This window comes from Mustela nivalis (genome assembly GCF_964662115.1).
Source record: "Mustela nivalis genome assembly, chromosome: 7".
Classification (NCBI taxonomy): Eukaryota; Metazoa; Chordata; class Mammalia; order Carnivora; family Mustelidae; genus Mustela; species Mustela nivalis.
This window is the reverse complement of record NC_139026.1, coordinates 43,788,252-43,812,902: the sequence shown is the minus strand read 5'-3', so window position 1 is coordinate 43,812,902 and position 24,651 is coordinate 43,788,252. Positions and strand designations below refer to the sequence as shown.

The following is a 24,651-nucleotide window of genomic DNA, read 5'->3' as shown; positions in this document are numbered from 1 at the left end:
GGCTCTCTGCACAGCAGGGAGCCTGCTTCCTCCTCTCTCTGCCTGCCTCTCTGCCTACTTGTGATCTCTGTCTGTGGAATAAATAAAGAAAAATCTTAAAAAAAAATAGCTACTTACCCAAATATTGTATGCTGCCTAAATATTATCCTTTGTATGTATTAACATAAATATAGAGGGTACAAATCCAGTATCAACCATAAAGCCTGTTCAACCTTGAGAAAGTCACTTAACTTCTCAGCCTCAATTTCCACATTTGTAAACGGACATCATCATCATCATCATTTTTAAATCATAGGGTGGCTATAATCATTATATTATTTAATATATAAAAAGTGCTTAAAACAAGGCTTTGCAATGCTGTGTTATACTAAATATTACCTTTATTACATTATAGCTCTTATAATTGAATAAGCATTCCTCTTAAATAACTATGCCAATAGATTTCTCACACAGTTCTGACGTAGTATTTTTTCATTTATTTATTAATTTAGAAAAACATTTATTATTTATTTCTTATGTGCTATCCTAGATAGGAAGATGATGAAAACTCTATCTCCATCTTTTATTATTTAGCCTAAGCCTAGGCTCTCATAATATAGGAAGCCAACTCCAGGAAGCTTAAAGAAGATTGAAGCTTAATTTCCCTCTTGGGTAACATTCTAAGTCAGCAGACAAATCTGTTTCACATGGTTATTCAGAAACCCAGATTCTTTTAATCTTTTGTCACCATCCCCGACTACATTGCCACAGTAAGGTAGCCACCACATCTGGGCTGTAGTTGCTGGGAAGTAAAAAAAAAAAGAGTCATGGAAGAGGCATGCCCCCTCTCTTATGGGGGGCCTTGAGTGAGGCACACACTCTGTCTCTACCTACTTTCCATCTGTGAAAATTCAACAAACATGGCAACTCTAATTGCAAGGGAGACTGGAAATGTAATATGGACAGGCAGCCAAGTCTCTGGCTATTGCCAAGGAACATGGGGAAAGGGATTTTGTTTGACAACTAGCGGTCTCTAACAAATAGCCTTCTGAAATCCACTTTTTCCTGAAGGGGAACAGTAATTACAAGGCAGTGTGAAACGGCTAATACAATTAGATGCATATAGTCAATTTAAACAAGTCAGAAAAAGCCATAAGCACCTAAGTATCTTGTTAAATCTCCGTTTCTCTAAATTTGCTCCTTGGCTCAATGTTAGCCTAGGCTAGAGTTTTCACCTATGTCCAGTGCAGTGAGAAAAATAAGGGTAATATGGTAAGCTCCCACAAATCCAAATTATTTTCATTAAAAAGCTTTTTTAAAATTCTGAATTTATGCTCTTATATTTTGCTGTTAAAATGTCCTTTCTTGAAATGATGCAGTCAGAAGGCAAGTTTTATTTGGATTAGAATGTCTTTAAGTTTTAGCCTCTTTTTTGCATCTATGTTCGCCTTTGCCCAAAGTGCAGTTGTATACTGAGATTCAAACTGTGGGCAGGGAAAATACAATGATCTGTGAATGTGAGAACCACTTGTCTTTTTTGTATCATTTTATAAAATATTGTATTTTTGACTAACTGGAAGAAAATACAAAATACTTGAATACAATATTATTAGAGATAATTTTTAAAAAAAACATAATATGGTTCCCATAGAAATACAAAATAAACACTTTTCAATAAGTTCATTTAGTTCATTGATTAATGAAGATGTTTTAAAAAAATTCAAAGGCGAATTCAAAGAACACACATATTTGGGCATCCAGAATGCTGAGTGAATTTAGAAGTAGATGCAAAACTGGTAAGTATCTACAAGGCAATAATCAGTTACATCTCTACCAGACACGATAACATTTATTTACATAAGATAAGAATAATTTATATTACCATCATATTTCTATAACTTATATAACTCTAAATAGTTTAAAACGACAATGGGAATTGGAGATAATTCAGAAGACCATTCTCAACAAGACACCTAATGATCATTCTTTTTTTTTTTTAAGATTTTATTTATTTATTTGACAGACAGAGATCACAAGTAGGCAGAGAGGCAGGCAGAGAGAGAGAGGAGGAAGGCAGGCTCCCCGCTGAGCAGAGAGCCTGATATGGGGCTCGATCCCAGGACCCTGGAATCATGACCTGAGCTAAAGGCAGAGGCTTTAACCCACTGAGCCACCCAGCTGCCCCCCCAATGATCATTCTTGCCCATTTTAAGTCACTCACAATTTTTCCAGACAATAATAAAGGGCTTTGATGTCCCCCTTGCCATTTGACATATCTTTTTTCAAGTCAAAATTTAATAATGTAAATTTATTGTGAAAATATTTGATCCCTATTTTAGGAATAACTATGTATTATTTATTATAATATTCAGGATATTGTTGGTGCCCATAATTATCATTATTTTTAGTCATTGTAAATATGACACATTTTTTTCATTAGAATAAAACTGGAGAGTGTGATTCAGTAACTAATCAGGGCAAAACTTATGAAAAAAATAAGGTTCATGAACATAATGAGGACTCTGAGTAGAAGAGTAATCTGCTTTAAAAATCTTCATTGTGTGGAATTAAGTGTTCTGCCTGGGTTTTTGCATCACAGCAATTGTATAAATCTCTACTCTCAAGAATGTTATCTCCAGAAGTTCATCCAATGTTGCCAATTATTGGCCTATTATAAGAAAACAAAGCATTCATTGATTCTAGAAACAAAGGAAAAGGGAAAATAAGGAATGAGTGTGTATTCTGTGTACATAAAAGTGATGGTGAATGTTGAGTAGGGTGTTAAAAGTAGGGTGGGGGCGCCTGGGTGGCTCAGTGAGTTAAAGCCTCTGCCTTCAGCTCAGGTCATGATCTCAGGGTCCTGGGATCAAGCCCCACATTGGGCTCTCTGCTCAGCAGGGAGCCTGTCTCCCCCCCTCTCTCTGCCTGCCTCTCTGCCTACTTGTGATTTCTGTCTGTCAAATAAGTAAATTTAAAAAAATATCTTTAAAAAAAGTAGGGTGAATGTTGAGAGGCAATTGAACTAACTATAGTGTATCGAGGGTTCACTGGGAAAACATATGAAGAACGCTAAGCATTTGGCATGTTAAGTCACACCAACAATAAAAGCTGTGGCAAAAGATGGGAAAAGTCTTTGAATAACTTAAGTTTGGCTTCTTCCTCCAATAGTTTTCAAACTTTCTAATCTCAGGATTTCTTAACTCTTTCTAAAAATTATTAGGAACATCAAAAAAGTTTTTGAAAAAATTGTGGGTTATAGTTATTGAAATTTGTTAGATATAAAAAGAGGGAAAAGTTTAAACTATGCATTAATTCATTTAAAAATAAGAATAATAATATAGTTACATACAACTATTTGTAACTATATATAACATAGTTATATGATATATAACATAGTATATAATTATATGCTATAAAATTATAATAATAAATATAATAAACCCATTATATGTTATTTTCAGTAAACTTTTTAAAAGAAATAACTACATTTTTAAAAACAAATATTTAGTAATGAGTGACCTTATTTTCATTTTTACAAATATCTTCTTTAATGATTGCCTCAATTAAAGATATTTGGATTCTCTTTCTGCTTCTACACTGTTGCTTGGGTTGGATTATATGAAGAAAATCCCACTACACATTGTTATATAGTTAGAAAAGGGAGGACCTCTGCAACCCTAGAAAAGTCTTGAGAGTGTCCCCATTAGGGTCACTGAATGTCATTTTTAGAATTGCTACCCTAGTCCATTTACGATCAGCCTCTTCTAGATAATTTTAGCTTCTGCCTTCAACCTCACATAAAGATCTTTCTTCTTATTTCATTGAGAAAAAAAAACACACACACATCATAAACTCTATCTACATGCACTTGTGCTTATATAATCTTCCAACTTTCCTTTTCCTTCAGACAAAGTACTTGTGCTCTTTGATTATGACAGCCTGTATTATTTTCACCTCTGTTAAACACTAAGGATATTGTTCTAGTATTTCTCCTTTTTATGTCTAGCATCACTTTAATACATCATTTCCATCAGCATATAATCATAGTGTTTATTTTCCAACATTTAAAACAAAACAGAATAAAATAAAATGAAATGAAATAAGATAGAATAAATCTATCTTGAGTCAACATTCCTGTCTACTTACTATACTATTTTGGTTACCTCTTAGAGCAATACCCCTGTAGAACTGCTTACATTCACTACCTCTGATTTATCTCTTTTTATTCTCACATGAACTTTCTCCAATAAATCATTTTCTCTATTTCTTTACAAAATTGCCACTGTGATGGTCAACATACACTTTGCTAAATTTGATGTCGATTTTCAATATTCATATTACTTCACTTAGGAACAGCGTTTGATGGTTGGCCACTTGCAACTATGCCAATCATTTTTTTTTCATTTGGCTTTCCAGACTCCCTCCTGGGTTTTTTCTACCTCATTTGCCTCATATTGCCATTCCCTGTTGACTCTCCCCATCTCTCCTACTTAGTATATATTTTCACTGTCTTAAAGTTCAGTCCTCAGATTTCTTCTGTTTATATTCACACCCTTTATAATTCAAATTTTATCTCTTCTGAACCTCAGAATCAAATATCCAAATGATAATACATAGATCTACTTGAATGCCTAATGGATATTTAAAATTTAACATATTGGCACGCCTGGGTGGTTCAGTGGGTTAAAGCCTCTGCCTTTGGCTCAGGTCATGATCCAAGGGTACTGGAATCAAGTCCTGCATCAGGCTTTCTGCTCAGCAGGGAACCTGCCCCACCCCTCTCTGCCTGCCTCTCTGCCTACTTGTGATCTGTGTCTTTCAAATAAATAAATTAAAATTAAAAAAAAATAAAATTTAACATATCAAAAATCTTATTAATGACAATCCCTCCTGCATTTTATTTTTTTTAGTTTTCCTCATTTTAATAAATGCCATTCTACCTGTCAATTATTCAGGGCCCAAACTTTAGTTTTATTCTTGGCCTTTCTCTCTTTATCATATCCTATATGCAATTACTCACCTAAATTCCCTTTACCCTCCCTCTCCAAAGTTACTATTCTGTTCTAGTATACCATCAAATATACTAAATAATATTACTGGGGTAATTTTGTGAGTATTCTGATTTTCTATCTTCTCTACTTGGCTCCCTACACTCTAGCCTCAGAACAGTAGAATTGAAACTATGATCATGTTTTTTTCTCTCTGCGAAGTCCTCTAATAATTTTCAGTCCCACGGAGATTAAAAACTACAGTTTCTCTTAATCCCCTTTACCTATTTTTGCCTGCCTGCCCCAACCCCTCCCTGCTCTGGTAACCAGTTTGTTTCCTGTGTCTATGAGTGTATTTCTGTTTTGTTAGTCCATTTGTTTTATTTTTAGCATAGGAAATAGAGTCAATAATATTATAATGATGCATGGTGACAGTAACTAGACATCATGGGAATCATTTCACAATGTATAAAAATATTGAATCATTATGATGTACATCTGAAACTAATAGGATATTTTATGTCAATTAGACTTCAATTAAAGAAAGAAAGAGCTAAAGTTCCACCAAAGCCTCAGGGCCCTAAAAGTTCTAATCTTTTTTTTAACTTTCTGGCTTCATTTCACACAACTATTACTTTACCTTCCTCTGCTTCAACCATTCCGGCACCTTGCTGTTCTGAAGCGTAACAAGCATGTTTCCAACTGTCTGATAAGCCCTACTCTCAGACCTCCACATGAGATCTTGCCCCTTTCAGATCTTTGTTCAAAGATCAACTCCTCAGTAAGACCTCCCCTCGCCTTTCTATTTAAAATTAAAACTCTTTCCACAGTTATCCCTGTTCACTGTTCTCTTTCTCCTATCACTTATTAGCAACTATTATTTTTATGGGTTTTTTTTTCTACCATATCTTCAGCTTAGCATTTGGTTAAAATTCAATAAATATTTCTGAGAAAAATTAGCAGACTCATCATGTCTGCTCCCTTCTCAGTAAGCCAAGCCACTATTAATATATTAATAGAAACCCATTTACTTCAAAGAGAGAAACTCCTTGGGAATCAGCCGCAATCATGGCCAGGACTTAGTAAAGTTACGATTTCTGTTCAATTCTATGATATTTATATTCTAAACTATGCAGGAGCTCAGAAAATATCCTTCTTGAAAATAACTGCTTAGATAATTCTAACCCAATCAGAAAAAAAGTCAAAATTAGTAATACAAATAGGAGGAACTCTTACTATAGAGAGATGAGAAATGTGTACATGTATACAGAGAAAGAGAGAGAGAGACATATATACACATAATTAGTTAGGAATAATTGTAACTCTAATTACAAAATTGTAATTGTAATCTTGTAAGATTGAAAGAAAATAAGAAAAGTATTTTAGAATTATAACTAAAGTAAAATACTACAAATATGATAAAAATCTTAGGCTATGTTTTCTTTTTTGTTTGTTTGTTTTGTTTTGTTTTGTTGAGGAGGGCTATGTTTTCTTAAAAGGCAACAAATAGGAGGAAGAAGGAGAAAATTATTAGGAATATATATATTAAAAAGAGCAGGGAAAGTGATTTATTATGATTAACATGAAAAATTAAAACTTACTCTTTGCTTTTTACTTTTGATAAGTAGAGATTTTTTGTTAAGTAGTTATTTTATAAACTTAAAGAAATCAATTTACATACTTAACAAATCAATTTAGAAGACATATTTCAACCGTGAGTTGACCAGATAATTAGAGAAAAATATAAACAAATAGCACCAAAGCACAAAGATACTAGCTTCTAATTTAAAAAGAATAAGCATAAGTGGTATAATTTCCCTCAAGTTATAAAAGAAGGAAATTCCAATCATATGTTACTTACAAAGGAAATCTCTAAATCTCCACCATGTAGTAAGGTTGCAAATAAAAATCTAGAATATGACCATATCAGAGAAGTTAAAAATTTTAAAAAAAGAAGAAGAAAAAATAATAATGGTAAAACTATCATCTTAAGTGTTAGTTTCATAGCATGACATAATAAAGTACTGCAAAGTGGGTTAGACAGTACAAAGTTACTCTCTCACAGTGTTGAAAGCTAGAAGTATCGACAAATCACATTGCCTTGAAAAGTTCCAGAGAAGGATCTGTGTTTTGCCTCTCTCCTAGCTTCTGATAGCCTCAGGCACTCCATGGCTTGCAAAGTGCTATCTTCTCCCTGTATATTTTCACATGGCATCTCCCCGTGCGTGCCTGTCTGTGTCCAACTTGGTTGTTTTTATAAGGACATCAGTCATACTAAAGTAGGGGTCTATCCTATTCAAGTATGATGTCATCTTAACCAATTGTATTTGCAATGACCCTATTTCTAAGTAAGGTCACATTCTGAGGCACAGGTGATTAAAACTTCAACAAATGATTTTCTTTTGGAGGGGGGCACAAATTAATCCCTAACATTGTACAAATAAAATTCAAGACAGTCATTATATTAAAGGAGAAAACAAGTTTGTATTCATAACTAATACCCATAATGAATATGTGAGCAATAGTTATGTGTCAAATAACATAACTGCAAAATAAATAAAATATTTTGGCATACAAAAAAAATTCAAAGAAATATAAATTAATTGGAAGATTCTTAGCAAAAATCCCACAGAATATGATGAATCAGGCAATAAAAGTAAATAAAGAAATGCACTTGAAAAAATAAAATTAAGTTAATTAATAGATACTTAATCAAAATACTTCACTACATAAGAAATAAATTTATTTTATTTTCAGTATCTACTGAAGATTTTAAAAACATGGATAATATATTAGGTCATAAGGAAAATATGATGTATATAATGTTAGTATGTTCTAGGTTCTGTTCAAGTAGTATCTCTGTATATTATTCACATTATGTTATATAGGACAAGAAATTTATAAAAGTTTAAAATTTAAAAACTGCCATCAGGATATATTTTATAAAACAGGTTGAAGAGAAAATAAAATATGTAATAATAGATTAGCTATGAATTCACAAATGGGCTTATATCTTAAAGTTTTAATACTTTATTATTCATAAAAATGCATGATCTAAGCATTAAGCTCAAGAAGCAGGTAATAAGGATAACTATAAGAAATACATAATACAAATACAAATAATTATTCAGAGAACAAACAATGAATAGGAAAAAGGCATAAAATAAAATGTACTAATGTATGGAAATACACTTTAAAAGACAAGAAACAGCTAAAATAAATTTGTGAGTGTTGGGTCCGTTATCAAAGGAACGAGACTGAGACAAAGTTACGCAAAGCCTTATTCTATGCCAAGCATTAGACGTTAGACTGACTGGCCAGGGAAATGAGGCTGAGACAAAGTGAAAGTTATGTAAAGCTTTATTCTATGCCAAGCATTAGAAGTCAGACTGACTGGCCAGGGCCGCCTCCGAAGAGAGCGATGCCCCTTGGTCTTACAGGCTAGTTTTTATTGGGCACAATCGCAGACATCTGCATATGTGGCTTTGGCTGATTGGATGTCTCCTACCTGTGTGTTTTAGTAACGGTTACCAATGGCCTTGTTTTAGGTGTGTGTTTTAGTAACAGTTACCTTGTTTTAGGTGCTGTGTTTTAGTAACAGTTACCTGGAACCGAGAACAGTAACTTTTCTAGACAACAAAATGTCTACCTAGGCAACATGGAGTCACTATGGCTAAGTAGGCCCAGGCAGGCCCTAGGGGGTTAATGTGTTTTAATGTGGAATCAACCCCAACAGTGAGCAAATAGTGACTATATTTCAATAATTATTTTAAAATTTCTACATTGGGGCACCTGGGTGGCTCAGTGGGTTAAAGCCTCTGCCTTCGGCTCAGGTCGTGGTCCCAGGGTCCTGGGATCAAGCCCCACATCAGGCTCTCTGCTCAGCAGGGAGCCTGCTTCCTCCTGCCCCCCTCTCTGCCTGCCTCTCCACCTACTTGTGATCTCTGCCTGTTAAATGAATAAATAAACTCTTAAAAAAATAAATAAATAAAAATAAAATTTCTACATTTATTATCTTTCTAATTGAGCTGATTTTGAATAAATTCAAGTTATTTTAAATTTCTCTTTATATTACTTCTTTATTGATTTGAAAAATTAAATGTAGTGAAAACTCTGGAAAATAGAAATAATTAAGATGGACTCTATATTCAATGTAAAGAGATCAGTAATCATGGAGAAAATTTACTTTTCTTTTTAAAGATTTTATTTATTTATTTGACAGAAAGAAATCACAAGTAGGCAGAGAGGCAGGCAGAGAGAGAGAGAGAGGAGGAAGCAGGTTTCCTGCTGAGCAGAGAGCCTGATGCGGGATTCGATCCCAGGACCCTGAGATCATGACCTGAGCCAAAGGCAGCGGCTTAACCACTGAGCCACCCAGGCACCCAGAGAAAATTTACTTCTACAGAAAACCATGAACCCAGAGAATTCTTTAGGTGAGTTTTTTCACACTTTCAAGCATGATTATTATGCTATGTTTCAGAGAATGAAGAAAATTTAAAAAGACATACAGAGATCACTTTATTTAGCTATATTAATTTTTATACAAAGTTAAAAAAAGACAGAACCAAAAATATCACTGACTAATGTCATTTAATGTAAATGTAGACCTTCTAAATAAACTACTAACAAATTGAAATCAGCATCACATTTAATATATACGTAACTGTCTTATAATTTTTTAAACTTTTCCTGCTTTGTATCCCTTACCACTACTGCTAACAGTATTCTGCTTCTGTTTTATGAAAAATCTTCCTTGTCATGTGGACTTCTTTTGAAGCTGTCAACTAACACTCCCTACTGTTTTGTCAAAAGAGTGAGAAAATTAAGAAATCTGGCTTATCAGATGATTTTATTCTTCCTAGTTATATATTTTATTTATATGTCAGTAAATTTCCTCCTCTTTTATGTAACTATCATTGGTATTATGAAATCATTGTATCCTATCATTGAGTCTCTGTTTCATGAAACCAAAGCCAAAAATATAAATCAATTACAATCCATCTCAATCAAATAAAATTAATTTGAATAATTTAATGGTAGTTTACTCATTAGAAATCTATTATCATATCAATAAGGCAAATGAGAAAATATCACCACAAGAGATTCTGAATGTCATTTAATGATCTTCAAAAATATTGAGAAATTTAAGGAAGACTAAATCAGGAGTATTGACTTAAACCTGTATAAAATATGTACTTTAAATCAAGAGCCAACATGAAACTTAATGGCGATGCACAGGAAATCTAACTCATTAAAATCAGGAAGAAAGCAAAAATGTCTATAATTGCTATTATTATTTTATATGATTGTAGATGTTCTGGCCAAAGCATGAATAAATGAGACATACAAGAGAGGAAACTCTTAAAAAGGAAAAGCATAAAATGCAGATTTTCAGATGACACAATTGTATGTCTCCGGTGTCCTAGAGAATCAACTCAGAACTATTAGATTTAATAATAAATTTTATTAAATGATAGATATATAATAAAAAAAACTTGAAATAATATCTCTAATCTCTGCATTGGGAATAGAAGTCTGTGGAAGGCAATAATGTGAATATGTGTGGATAAGTCTTTGCTTTAATCTTCAAGTAATATAGTGTGAGATACCACCATCCATGTTGAAGGGAATCCACTCCATCACCCCATTATTCCTGAGAATCTCCCAGCAGGGATGTCTTTACATATTCCACAGAACTATCCTTCTAAAGTGTGTACACATAACAATACTGGTCTTTCCCTGAATAGTTTTCCAGGCTGCTGCAGCTCTTCTTACTCTATTATGTTTCAAATTATATTAATTCCCCAAATCACTGCTAAAATAAGGCTACCTTGTTAAACAAATTTTATCAAATGTTTGAAGACAACATAAAGGAATTATAGTCCGTATAATGAAATCTGAAAACCAGATAATCAGGTTTTATTTCTCCTCTAGTCCACTGGCTAGAAACCTCCCCAGAGCTCTTTTTCCTTTGGATCCAGCTGAGCAGTATTATTTTAAAAAATCTGTTTCTCTAGATCCATAGATTCTAAGAACTCAGCTTCTAGTAGGGTGCTCCTCTTCCCTCCACCTGCATCCCAAAAATGAAAAAAAGAATGAAATGTATGGCTAATAATCTTATTGGAGATGCCCATGCCCCCCCCCCCAATCTAGTTTATTGTTAAACTGAATGCTTAAAATCTCAAACAGAAACATTGGTCTTTTGATACCATCCCATTTTCAGAACTTTCTCTATATTGGTGTATATAAAAAGTCTTGCTAGTATGGTCATTCTAAAGAAGGAAGAAGATGCCTCAAAAACAAAAGCTAGATATACCTTTAAAGTCATGGGGAAAGAAAGTGCAGGCAATCTGAAAATAGCATTTCGTCTTGGATACTGTCCAAAATGTATGCTGGCCTATTGGGCTAATCTCAGAATAGTACCCTTCCCAGTAAAATAAAATAAATTCTAGAATGAAATAAATTAAGTAGTAATTGTATTTCAGCAATAATCAGAAATGCATAATGTATAAAGAAGTCAAATTACAGCATCCACCTCCAAATAAACTGCCTCCAAATAGCCATAAAAGGAAACGGGTGGGACCATGTGAATAAAATTATAAACCTTTATAGCAAAATGTAAGAAGAAGTTGAATAATTTAAGATATGACTCATATGACTCATATTTCTATATTTTCTTGTCAGATTTAAGTTATAAGATAATTTCAATAAAAATCTCACCCATGGGACGCCTGGGTGGCTCAGTTGCTTAAGCAGCTGCCTTTAGCTCAGATCATGATCCCAGGGTCCTGGGATTGAGTCCCACATCAGGCTCCTTGCTCGGCAGGGAGCCTGCTTCTCCCTCTGCCTCTGCCTGTGCTCACTCATTCTCTCTCTTTCTGTGTCTGACAAATAAATAAATAAAATCTTAAAAAAAAAAAAAAATCTCACCCATACTGACATGAGCAAAAAAAAAAAAAATTAGTTGGAAGAATAAAATTCTATAATTTATTTGATAAGCTTCTAGAGACTTTCAAACACCAGGATATTAGAGTTTAATAAAAATTAGAGTTTTGTACTAAAAGTACATCTGTGTTTACAACAGAGAAAGAGTTATATACAAAATAATGGTTCAAAAATAATAAAACTGAATTAAATTAAAAATGTTAGAAGCATCGGGGTGCCTGGGTGGCTCAGTGGGTTATAAAGCCTCTGCCTTAGGCTCAGGTCATGATCCTAGGGTCCTCTGCTCAGCAGGGAGTAAGCTTCTCTTCCTCTCTCTGCCTACTTGTGATCTCTGTCTGTCAAATAAATAAATAAAATCTTTAAAAAAATGTTAGAAGCATCTTATTATGAAAATTAAAGTATCATTAAAATTATATCCTGAAAAATGCTTAAATATAATATTAAATTTGAAAAATTTTAAATTCATTACAAAATTGTGGTTTTTATATTTTAATAATATAAAAAAACCACATTTAATGAGCTGCAATTGAAACAGAGCCATAAATACAGAGAACAAACTGATGGTTGCTAGAGGGGAAGGTGTTGGACGAATGGGCAGAATGAGTGAAGGGGAGTGAGAGATACAGGCTTCCAGGTAGAGAATGAGTAAGTCATGGGAATGAAAGGCACAGCATAGGGAATATAGTCAATAGTATTGTAATAGTGCTGTATGGTAACAACTGGTAGCAAGACTTCTCCTGAGCATAGCATAATGTAGAGTTGTGGAATCACTATGTTGTACACCTGAAACTGATGTAACATTGTTTGCCAACTATACTTCAATTAAAACAAAAATGGTTGGTAGATAGTAGGAGCCAGATTTCTCAGTGTCAGATTGGAAATTTAATGATACAAAAGGGAAGGAGGCTGAAATGATTTATTTGACAATGGGTTAGAATTAGAGATACTTAAATTTTAAAATTGTCAACTATCACCTTATGTATAGCTTTAATCACATCTCAGATTAAAACTGAAATGCATAAATAAACAATAAAAATAAAATTTAATAAATGAGCTGTAATTAATACACATCAGTTAACAATGGATGCCTTTCTTTCTTTGTCTTTTTTTTCTCCTTTCCCCTGTTCATTTTCTTTGTCCTATCTTCTCCTTCTTTATCCTTTATTTCCTAATTTTTCTACAGTTAGCACAAATTTATTTTGTATTTAGAAAACGTGAAACAAAAACAAGGGTGTTGCACAAAGAGAGCATAAGGGAATTACAAGATAGGGAGACACATAAGACTTATTAGCTTGGCGACAATGTATTATTCATTCCTTCCTAAACGGCTTTCTTCCCCTCATGTCCCGCCCCCCCAATTTTCTGCAACACATCTATGTTTTTGTTCCCTTCTTACCACACTGATTGTGCCAACTCAGTCTCCTGTGCTGTCTGTCTTTCATCTTCTCAACCTCTAAACTGTTGTAAATCAAAGATCAGCCTTAGCAATTCCTCTCTACTTTACCCATACTCACTCCATGGGACATTGTAACCTACTCAGTGGTTTAAACAATACGCCTCTATTATTACATGTAAGTCCTTTGTCTCATCTAGGTATTTCTTCTGATTTAGGTGGTTCTGTGGATCAAGACTGAACTTGGCTGACCTCAGCTGGGCTCACATATTTATCTGTGGTCAAATTATATATTGGTTGGCGCTGGGTGGTCTAGGATGGCCTCACTCACAGGTCTAGGGCTGGGTGCACTGTCGGCTGGGATCATGGAGATGACGAGGGCCAAGTGTTTCTCATCATCTAGTAAGTTTATTTATGTGGTGATGTCAGGGTATAGAGGGAACAGAAACATGCCAAGTCTTTTGAGACCTGGATATGGTATTGGCCAACTGTCACTTTCAGAACATTCTATCTGACAACACAAATGTCAAGGTGGAAAATGATATTTATTTACATTTTGATGAAAAGAGCAACAAAATCACACAGTGAAAGCATGGAGCCAAAGAGGGTAAAGATTTGCAACCATTTAGCAGTCAGTCTATCACAGACAATGTATTTCAACTAAGATTTATAGTATGAATGGCTGTGGAAAGTTATTCCATCCTTTAATATGCAGGGGGTGACAAAATAAGAATTAAGCCTTGAAATTAACATGTGAACTATGAAAAGTGAATTGAACGTGGGGGATAAACTGAAGGTGAAAAATGCAGTAGTGAATATTATTCAAATATACATTAACATGGTAATGAGAGCTAAAATTCAGTTTGTTTTTAACAGGAATAGAAAAACTGAATTGTAAAGGTAGAGCTGATGAAAGTATGGAACTTCCAAATAACAAGAGAAAATAAGACCATTTCTAAATTCTTGCATCCTGGTGTTAGGTAAATTTTCCAAATATGAAAGTGAAAAAGAAAGGATATAGTTTCAAATAAAATACAACGAGACTTGATTTGATCATGTGGCATTTGATTTTTTTTTTCTTCAGTGTTTAAAAAAAAAGTGGAATTCCTACTGGAAATCACCATAATCAGTTAGCAACATTAACACAAGAGATCCTTTATAGGAGTACAGTCCTTCCACAGACTTATATTAACTCCCATTCCCTTCCCTCTGGTGTTTTTTCTCTGCATGGGGAAATTCATACTTTCTCTTGTTAGCTTTTCAGTAATATTTTTCAAGATATGCTCTGGAAGACTTTCAAAATTAGATTAACCTCTGGAGAGAAATTATAAATCTATGAATTCATAGATTGAAAAAGAGCTAAAATATTCTCAAAATCTATAGATATTTTCTTCTTAAAGAATTCTCCCATTTCCTTCAATTTATCAATAGTTACTAATAGATTATTGCAACTGGTTGTTTTTCAATCTGTACTCCTTCAGCAAGCACTGTATCTTATTTTTTATATTTATTGATGTCACAGCCAAGAGGACAAAAAAGTGTACTTCCCTTGGGTTAGCTCAGGTTCTTAACATAATTAATGTATTATTTTCTTAAAAAGCTCTGAAGTCAGTCTTCAGTCTCTAAATTACTGTTTAGTAATCAACATTTATTAAGAGCTTTCATTACAAGGATATTATTGGTTGAATTGTGAAAGCCCAAATTCATATTTTGCAGTTCCAATCCCCAGTGCTTGAGAAAGTGACCTTATCTAGAAGTAGGGTTGTTGCAGGTGTAATTAGTTAAGATAAAGTCATTAGAATGGGCCCTAATCCAACATAAGTGTGGTTTTAATAAAAAGAAAATTTGGATTCCAGAGATATATACATAGAGAGAACACCATATGAAGGTAAAGGCAGAGGTCTGTAAGCTAATGAACAACAAAGACTGCCAGCAAAATCACCAGAATTTAGAGTCTTGGACCTAGTCTTCCTCATCATCCTGAGAAGAGATTCTCCTTAAGAATGCAACACAGAAACACAACCTAGATTCCAGCTTGCTGTCCCAAAGAATTCAGACTCAAGACTGAAATATCAACTCACCAGTCTCCAGACTGCTAGCCTACCTCGTGAATTTCATATGTGCCAGCCCTGAAAATTGTGTGAGCTAATTCAAATATCTCTTCTCTCAATAGATAGATAGCTAGATGATAGATAGATAGAGATAGAAAGATAGTTGAACTAGACACTGACATGTCTAGATAGATATCAACATATCTATCTCTATCATCTATCTATCCTCTATCTTTCTTTAGAGAGATCATATTCATTTTATTTTTCTGGACAACCCAGAGTAATACAAAGGAATTATTCAATAGCCTAATGAGAAAGTTATAATTGCTCTCATTTTAGTAACCTTGGTAACTTGCCCAAGTTCACACAGCTTATAGATGACAAGAAAGATTCATAACCAAGTCTCTGACTCCATTGTCCATTATTCAAGGCACAGTGATATTCAGTTATATATTAATTCAAGTTGTTCTCTATTTTTTGTGAAACTTGAGGGTGGATATTTTCCTGTTATTCTTTCAGTATATCGAGTAAAACTGTAATTGCACTTTTTACAACACATACTTACAACTTCTGTAACATAGGTGTGGAGATGTAGTGCCTTGAAAGGTATTTCAGTCAAACTGCAAAGATCATTAAAGCTAGTCCTACTGTGAACTCCTACCTGATTGCCACACAGGCAAGGAAATGCTTCTTTAGAATGTAGGAATTAATCACAACCTTACTTCAGAAAATCTTTAGATGAGTCACATCAATCTCAAGGTGAGTCTTCACAAACTTAGCCTCTCTGTTTCCTGTATTCAATCTGGAAATCTTTCTTTCATATATCTAAAATATACACATATGTTTTCAACAGCCTTTGCTAAAACTGAAGTTACTTCTGTGATACTGTGATTTATAAGAAATATATATATATATTTGGCCATTCAGATGACCAAAATATATTTCTCATATATATTTGGTTTTCATCCCCAATTCCTGGCTCATGCTTCTAAATATCTTGGAATTTACTGAACAATAAGATCAATCAGGACATTTTTGTTATAATATTTGGTCTCTTATCTTTAGTTTCTGAAAAGATACTCAGAGCCATAAAGGTGAAATAGGTGTCTTGTTATTCCTAACAAGTTCCTTTCCCCTAAAACTTTATATTAATTTATTTAGGTTAATGCAGGGGGTGCTGCCAGGGGAAACGACCCTGGAATAGAAGGTTGGAAGTTTGCAAAGTCCCACCTCTGAGGGGAAGGGGGCTAATGCTAATCAATCACATCAGTCACAAATTACCAATGACTTACCAATGATTACCAATGATCTAGGAGAGCCTTTAGGTTGGGGAATCAGCCAGATCCTAAGTTCCATGAGGACAGAAGCTCCTTTTTTTGGAACCCTAGCCTTTGGATAGAGAGTCCTAGTAAAAATTTGGCAATGATAACACACATATAGCACGGGAAAAAGCTGAATTTATACCACTCCTGTGATTTAGCCACCCCAAGCCTTGACCAACTAAAAGCTGTCCCTGCATCAATGCGCTGTGTAAGGCCATCGTGGGGATAGCTGCAAAATAACATGAAAGGGTAACCTTGGACATCCATGGTCAATGCATGTAGAAATGCTTAAGAGGCAGGTCTTCTGAGGAAGAAATCATGAAAATTATAAATTGTAAGATAACATTACTAACATGAGAGTGAATCACACTGGAGCATTCATAAGGAACAGGCTGGTGCTAATGAAGCGATTCGCAAGAGAGTTTAAAATGCATGTTTGAAATAGTCAAAGATAAAAAGGAAGAACTAATCCCTAACACAAGAAAAGGGCAGTTTGAAAATGGCTGCTTTGCAAGTAACAACAACAAAACAGATTTTAGAATCTGAGTAAGTATTATTTAAAATAAAATAATTACAATAAAAAATGATTGGATCCTGATGATAATTTTGAGATTTCTCTCTGGTAATAATTGATTTAAAAATTAAAAAAAAGCGCTCCAGAATTTGGAATATGTGGTTGTGTGTGTGTGTGTGTGTGCACACGTGCACGTGCATACGCATGTGCTTATGTGCACACGGCCCCATATGCCTATGTATAAATGGAAAATAAACTTTTACTGGCATAGTTTAGTTAAATAATGGTAATCACTTAGTTGAAATATTCATTAGTTGCCATATCCCTTCCTAAAAATGAGGAAAAACATAATTCTGGATTCCAGAAACTGTATTGGATGTAAATTCTGGTTATAAAATTTACTTTTGAGCATCAAAACAGAATCTAAAGAAAATCACAAATTTCGACCTACAGCTTTTTATTTCTTAGGTTATGCTTTCCATAAAGAGATACTTTCTGAGGATGCTTGCCAAAACATCATTCACTACTTGGAAGTAGTATCATGTTCTTTTTATAAATGAAATATATGTTTTCAACCTTAGGCCTATTAGATAAATATCAAGGCCCAGCCTGGCCATACTCCTCCCTCCTATGGATCTTTGTAGCCTGGCTGATAATCACCTTGTGGTGATTTAGAGCAAACTGCTCAGCCTACCAAATATACATCTTACTTCTTATGTATCTTATGTATCTATCTAGAATAAAGCCTTAAGTTATATTTTTCATATTTAATATATGTGTTTCTTATTTAAAATATTTATTGAACATTTAAATATGTTATTATACATGGAAATAAAGAGAAGTCACAGTACCTCTGCTTGATAACTTCTACTGAAATATATTCTTTTAGCATCTAAGAAGAGCATTTGATTACAAAAATGCAGCAACTATTAAATGATTTTTTCCCCTAGATTTATTTTCTGCCTCGTCTGACTGATCATATTTCCTTCAGTGATTTTAATTAGGCTTTCCCAAGGTATGTGGCTATGGAATGCTTTGTATAAAATAAAAGAAGTAACATCTATAGAATAGGTTAGCAGAAATGACTTAGACTGCATTGCTGATTCTTTAAGGCTCTAAGGATCACTTCAAGGGAGAATTGCTAATTAACCATATCAGTAGTCCCCTAGTAGAGTGACAGATTGGGTACCCGAGGGCTAAATCAGTGGATGAGAATATAATCACATGATTTTAAATTCTATATAGGACATTTTCTGATACTTAAATGATCTTTGTTGCTTTGGCTCGAAGCTATTTAGATGTATGATGAAGACTATCTTCAAAGAAATAAAAATTAAAATTGGAATCTTTACCATGCCTTAGACTGTCATTGCTATCTATACTTTCTTACTTCTTTCCATTTATATCCCCTCCTCCACATAATGGCTTTATTTTAATTCTTAAGTCTACAAATTTCTACCAAGGAAGCTTGCTAAACAAAAATGAATGCATTAGATCTCCATGCTTCCTCTCTATTAATTTGTTCATTTAATGAGGACTTTAATGACAATATGAAAAATCAAGAACACTTTTTAGTTCTATTTCCAGCTTTTAAGTTTAATATTTTCAAATAAAACTTAAGAATGCTATTTCTTTAAATACCAGCCATTTCTTGAACATTTAGGTAGAATATAAACTTAATGCCCAACAGCCCAACAGAACTTCTTAGGAGATTGATCTCTCTCTCTTTTTATTCAATAATTTATTGAATTCTATCCTTAAACTACTGAGGCTAAGTCCATATAGGAATTTTAGAACATGCTGGTGGAACAAGAAAGGCAGCTGGTGATTCCATTGTTACTGCGATATAAAGTCACCAACCAGATATCTCCTTTTTAAACTCAATTTGTTTTGGGGTTCTCTATATGAGAAATAAACAAGTATATGTACCATATATCACATATAAATATATAGTGTGTTAATATATTGTACTCTATTTACATATAACTATATAATATATAAGTAACATATTACGTATGAGTTTTCTTGGAAATATATATATATGAACCCACAATATAAAATACATTGTATTCTATAGATGCTATGATGCCACTTATATTTTTACCTTCATGTTTTATATTTTATCAAGTGTATTTAATATTTTTAAAGCAATTCTCCTTCTTTTTAAGATATCCAGCATTTCAAGTTCAAGACGTAACTGAATATATCATTTCTGTCATGCACATTTTTGTGGAAAGGGTCAAAATCATCAATGTGTTTCTTTGTCTTTGTCCTCTCTTTGCTCACTGGAGTTCTAACCTAGTCTGGTTCTCCAGACTTGCATGGTGAGGATTGTGGAAAGGCAAAAGAGTAAAAAGGACAAATGTGATTCATTCAGAAAATGGCCAGAGAAAAGTATGGACTGTTTTCCATTGTAGCACAGCAGAAGGCAGAGCAGTAAGTTAGAGGGAGGGACTGGAAAGAGATGGGAAATTCAGATGAAGTAGCATGGTGAGAGCCTCTCAGTAACTTTCAAAGTAGAGACAATAGAAAAAGACCAATATTTTTAATAAGAATTTCTTTTGACAATATACTTGGATGTCCTCTAACCTTATTGAGATGTGATAGCAACGACTGGCATTTATTCAGCTGTAAGTTTGAATCACATGACTCTTGCTTTGATATAGTGACAAATATAATTCAAGTATAGGGGCTATATTTTAATGGCACCACCACCCCCAGCACACACTCACACACACACACTTTCCCAAGACCAGTAAGCAGGCCTTATGAGGTAGGACAATACACATTAAAATGCAATATTAAACACCACATTGCAATAACTCTTTGCAAAAGAAAAGCATGATAGTTCTATAAATATTTTTATTAATTGGTATTTTTCTTTAAGTTTTATTAAGTGGTATTACTTATGTTTTAGCATTTTCTGCTTCTTCTAAAATAATTCTCAAGACAAGATTAGGGCTATATGCCCCAGGAGGGGATTAATAAGAACCTATAGCAAAATGTTGGATGTAGAGATGGATTTAAAGCAATTCAGAATATACTGGGTGATTCTTAAATCCCCTTACCTTGCAAATTGTACAGTCCAAGTACACTGGTTTTCTTTAGGTTTGTTGGGGGGCAAAAAAGAACCTAAAAATTTCCTTTATTACTTATTGAGTAATTTGATGGGAAAGAAGCAGGGAGAATTGTTGGTATTTGTGTGGCAAGGACCACCAAACCAGGCATGATAATTTTGCTCATGAAACCACCAGGAAGCTCATTTCTGATGAAATGAAACTTGCTTTTTGGGTCTAAGTAAATAGTTTCTTCAAATCATTAAAGACCAAAATGTCTGAGTCAGTTTTAATTTATTTCAGACTTCAGATTTAAAATGTTACTGCAGAGGTGACTGCATTTTTATTTAAATGATAATAAGGGCAGATTTAATTACCAAAAAAAATTACTTTATATGATTATTGATGTCCAATGCATTGAAAACTCAATTTTCATGTAATAATTGATAGGATAATATTTAATGTATTTTGAATTGTCAACTAAATTCTCTTGAACTTGGAGACATTACTTGTTCACCCCTTTTGGTGAAAGAAATCCAACAGTCTGCGTTAGTCTGATGATTGTGTGGGGAGAATTATCACCAAAGTTCAAACTGTTCAAACTACTTCTTAACAGCATTCAGGGTGATTGTTGCTCACATGGTATTGAGATAGATCCTAGTCCTGTAAAGAGTGTTCAAAGCTGATGCCTTGCGCTGGAAAGTGATTCCTGACATATAAATCGTAGATACCATAAAAATCACTTGACAGGAGAGGTGAAATTGATAAGCTATTACTAATAAGAGAATGACTGACAGCAGGGCAATGCAAAACATCTATGACTGAGGAAAATGTGGCCCATAGGGGACTGCTTTTTCCACTAAAATAAATAGGAAAATACTCTTTGCCTAGGGATTTCTCCTACAATGACTGATTATGAGAAAAGGGACGGAAAAGGTAGAACTCCATATATTGAAGGATAAAGGTGACCTGAATTTTGTCTCCTATAAGATAGTGATTCTCAGACTTATGCATACATCACACTGTTTAGTGGTGCTTATGAAAAGTGGAGATTCCTCATCCTCACTACAGACCTGGAGAGTTATAAACTCAAGGGTAGAGCCTTGGACTCAGGATTTTTAAAAAAGTTCCACAGATGATTGTGATAACCAGGTGTGAGAACCACACTAAGAAATATTTTAAATATTTAGCTTACACCCAACAAAAGGTCTATGTTTATCACCTTCATTTCTTCTATAACATGGATTTTATATTATATAAACTCATATTATAATAATTTGTTTTTTATATTATCATGACACATGCTTTCTAATCTCTAGGACAGACTGAGCGATATCATTTCCCTTTTCTAGTAATTTCAAATATCATATATTATAGAACAAGATGCAACCTCCTCTGACCAATTTGGATATTTAATACTTTTTCTCCATTTTTCTTTTAAATACATATTAATTGTACCAGATCCCCAGCATCCCATGATCATATCAAGCAGTCTCAAATAATGAGGTTGGAATGGCAACAATATTTATTTCATTATTTTTGTCAATGATTACATCTTAGAACTAGAAGATACGTGAAATTATCTGGAAATTTAAACTAGGAACACACACAAGCATGCACATGCGCATCAAAGAGTTAAAAATGAATACTTGGAGGGCGCCTGGGTGGCTCAGTGGGTTGGAGCCTCTGCCTTTGGCTTGGGTCATGATCCGAGGTCCTGGGATCAGGCCCTACATCAGGTTCTCTGCTCGGCGGGAAGCCTGCTTCCCTTCCTCTCTCTCTGCCTGACTTTCTGCCTACTTGTGATCTCTGTCTTTCAAATAAATAAATAAAATCTTAAAAAAAATAAATTCTATAAAAGTGAATACTTGGGACAGTATATTAAAATAGTTAGGATTAATAGAAATGATAATAAAATTAAGAAGGGATAATAGGCTGAAATGATTTGAAAGAAATAGAGGAGATAGAGACCAGATGAGGAAACAATGCAAGTTTAATGAAGAATGGAAACTGAAAATATGGGTGGGTAAAAATAGCACAGAAAGATGTTATTAATTTTGTTATGGAAATTTTTTGGATTTGTCCACAACAGGCTTAAATTGGTGAATTTCTGCTGTGGTGGAAATGAAGATTATTGGCTTTGAAATGAAATAGCATCTCGAGATAAGAATGTGGAATTATTCATATAACATCTTACAATGATAACAAGAGTTTGGGTAAAGATTAAAACAGTGAACAGGGGATTAAAATACTCTTTAAAGAAAATATGTAGAAGATTGAAGGATGACTGATGAAAATGCAAGAGGAGATATAAAATGATATGATGTGCACTTTAAATAAGGAGCAGTTTTTGAATGCGGTAGAATGACTCTGAAATGGAAAGAGGTAATAAAGATAATTCCACCATGTTGTCTTGATCCTAACATGGTATGTGTATAAAAGGCAATTCCTCATAATTAATAAGTTTTGACATGTCAACAAATACAAATTAATAGTCTATTATATGTTTAAAACTATGCCACTATAATGATGTAGAGAACGCATTTTTAAGTCCAGTTCAGTTACACTGGAGATGATTTTATTCCCAAGGCTAGAAATTGGAAACAAAAGCTATAAATTTATAACTCACATATGTTATTATTTAAACAAAATATTACACAGTCTTAAGTCAATGTTGGTGGTTAAGTTAGTATTTACCCTGATAGAAATTGAAATATCTTACAGAGTCTACAGCCATACAACCCTGAATGCATCCAGTCTCGTCTGAATCATCTTGCAGAAGGACATGAAGAAAGCATAGAGGAAGAGGATGAATTGATTCTGAACTTGACTAATTTACTCTATTAGAAAGAAGCTAAAGAAGAAATTTATTGTTTTTACTTGTTTGGACTTATGGAGAGTAAAAAAATAACTCTGAATGTATTTATTGAATTTCCTTTATGCTGCTTATAACTTGTTTTAATACACATGTAACTGTTTGAAAAAAGAAATTGTAGGTACTATTGGGCCAGAAAGTTTCAAAATGTAATTAATGGTACCTTTGAAAGTGATTCACATCAGGCTTGGTTCACCTCTTTCATTAATTACTTCATTCAACATTTAAACAGCCCTGTTATTATTATTTTTTTTTAAGATTTTTTTTTATTTATTCGACAGAGAGAGATCACAAGTAGGCAGAGAGGCAGGCAGAGAGAGAGGAGGAAGCAGGCTCCCCACCGAGCAGAGAGCCCAATGCGAGCCTCGATCCCAGGACCCTAGGATCATGACCTGAGCCGAAAGCAGAGGCTTTAACCCACTGAGCCACCCAGGCGCCCCAGCCCTGTTATTATTAAAGTTTAGTGGTAGAAACCAATTACAAAATCACACAAACAAATGTAGAATAGCAATTGTGTCAAGCTAGCCCTGAAGAAGTCATGCTTGAGCTGACATTCTAAAGGATGAGAAGGAACTAAGAAAGAAAGAAGAGATATAACAAGGTGTTAAGTTCCTTTGGTGTAAAGAATTATTGGCAAGTTCACATCATTTTGGCCAGGTTCAAGATACTACTTTATATTTGGAAAAATAAGAAACCACAAATACGTTATCAATTGAGTCCATAATTCTGCATAACAAACAAGAACACAAATCCCAGCAGCATATAATGGTAAGACTATTTAGCTCATACAGCTAAGTTTTTGTGGGGGGATGGGTATGAGAGGGATAGTTCAAAGCTGCTGCCATGTTTTTAATTCTTTTTTGGGCCATAGACTTGCTTGGATGGGTTCTTTTACTAATGGAAGAGGTAAGAGAAGTCAAGTAGAAAACTGCAAGTCTTTTGAGACCTAGGCTTGGAACTGAATCACTTTTACTTCTGGGTTCACCTATTGGCCAACACAAGTCATATGGCTGGAAACAAAGTTAAAGTGTAGAGAAATATACTTCACTCTTCTATTGGGCAAGGAAAATCAGTGAAAAATCCCAAATATTTATCTAATTATCACACTATGGGAAAGGTTAAATATACATATATGTGTGGATGTGTGTGTGTGTGTGTGTGTGTGTGTGTGTGTGTATGTATAAGAGAGAGAAAATAGGGAAAGGGGAAAGAGGGAAAAGAAACATGATAACATTACCTTTATAAAAATGTTTGATTTAATATAGAAAAATAAGTCTTATCTACTTACCTACCTAACCTCTATCTAGCTTTCTTGCTAGCTATCAAGGGGCCTCCCATTGTACTCCTTGTAAGAAATAATGGTTCTTTGGACTTGGATGAGAGAGGTAGTGAAAAAGAAAAGTGAATCTATCTTTGGAAGATATTTAAGAAATACAATCAATAAGACAATGATACCTTGATTACAGAAATAGAATCAGGGTAATTTAGTTTTGATGAAGATAGTGGTAAATTTTGTGGATTGACAAAT

At 33.9% G+C, this 24,651-nt stretch overlaps 1 long non-coding RNA gene across 1 annotated transcript; it reads left to right on the top strand.

Moving 5' to 3' along the window:
* The first annotated feature begins 8,584 nt into the window (after positions 1–8,584).
* On the top strand, positions 8,585–23,170 carry LOC309870521. Its single transcript, XR_014314639.1, has 3 exons — positions 8,585–8,702; positions 9,190–9,400; positions 22,973–23,170. It is a non-coding gene; the product is annotated as an uncharacterized lncRNA (long non-coding RNA).
* Positions 23,171–24,651: the final 1,481 nt, after the last annotated feature.